Source organism: Odontomachus brunneus, unplaced genomic scaffold (assembly GCF_010583005.1).
Source record: "Odontomachus brunneus isolate Ranch 3 - 2012 unplaced genomic scaffold, Obru_v1 Obru_scaffold_003, whole genome shotgun sequence".
NCBI classification, from domain to species: domain Eukaryota; kingdom Metazoa; phylum Arthropoda; class Insecta; order Hymenoptera; family Formicidae; genus Odontomachus; species Odontomachus brunneus.
Genome location: NW_022639453.1, coordinates 3349606 through 3350713, shown reverse-complemented (window position 1 = coordinate 3350713; position 1108 = coordinate 3349606). Strand labels below are relative to the sequence as shown.

The following is a 1108-nucleotide window of genomic DNA, read 5'->3' as shown; positions in this document are numbered from 1 at the left end:
TAAATCATTCCGGTTCATCAGGGAAAATGGAAGTCGATTCCATGAAAGAAATGTTTTCCAGATCAGAAGAAAAGTATGGCGTTCAGTACGTGAATTATATAGGCGATGGCGACTCAAAAACCTTCAAAGCCATCTTAGACTTGAATCCGTACGGCAATGACTGTCCTGTGAAAAAAAGTGAATGCGTTGGGCATGTCGAGAAACGAATGGGCACAAGACTTCGAAATGTAAAAAAAGATAAGAAGCTCGGAGGACGTGGAATGTTGACCGATGTACTGATAAAAAAAATAACTCGATACTACGGATTAGCCATACGTCGAAATACTGATTCGGTCCAGGGCATGAAAAAAGCCATTCAAGCAACACTCGATCATCTAACATCCACCGACGAGACACCGAAACACGGAAATTGTCCGGCTGGAGCTGATAGCTGGTGTAAGTGGCGCAAGGCTGAGACAGCAGGTTGTGCAGCGTCATTTAAACATCCCCCTCCTCTTCACCCAAATGTTGAGAAACATTTGCAACCGATCTTCGACGATCTTTCGAATGACAGTCTTTTGGAAAGGTGTTTAGGCGGTTACACACAGAATGCAAATGAAAGTTTCAATTCTACCGTTTGGCGTTTATCGCCTAAACACATTCACAGTGGAGCAAAAATCGTCTGCATTGCTCCACTGCTCTCTTCATTAATTAATTGGTTCTTCTGAAAAGAACCGTTTTACTGGAACGTTTTACTATCAACTGGAACGTATATTCCATTCAAAACCTCCCTTTCGTCGCTTCGTTTAATCGACGATGTCTAGTCTATCGAGAAATACAAAGCGTTAATAGCATTTTACACCGGATAAAAGAGATTCTTCTACTTGGTTGACGAGATCAATATCTTTTTAAGCAGCTATGCAGCGTTGCCTATTATATCAAAATAAAAATGTATTTTATCAAATAGAAAAATTTTTCAACAGTTTAAAATATGGCTATTTCAATGCAAAAACATTTATTTATCTACACAAAAAAAGGATTTGCTGCAGCAACAAACTAATTTACTATATATAGATAGTTATACATAATTTGTTGTGTTAACTAGTTTTTTTGCTGCAGAAATCCATTT

The 1108-nt window shown here is 38.4% G+C and overlaps 1 protein-coding gene across 1 annotated transcript in view; it reads left to right on the top strand.

The window, feature by feature from the left end:
* Positions 1 to 1108, top strand: part of LOC116844325 (short-chain dehydrogenase/reductase family 16C member 6-like) — a 53538-nt gene that overhangs the window by 639 nt on the left and 51791 nt on the right. The window lies entirely within an intron of this gene.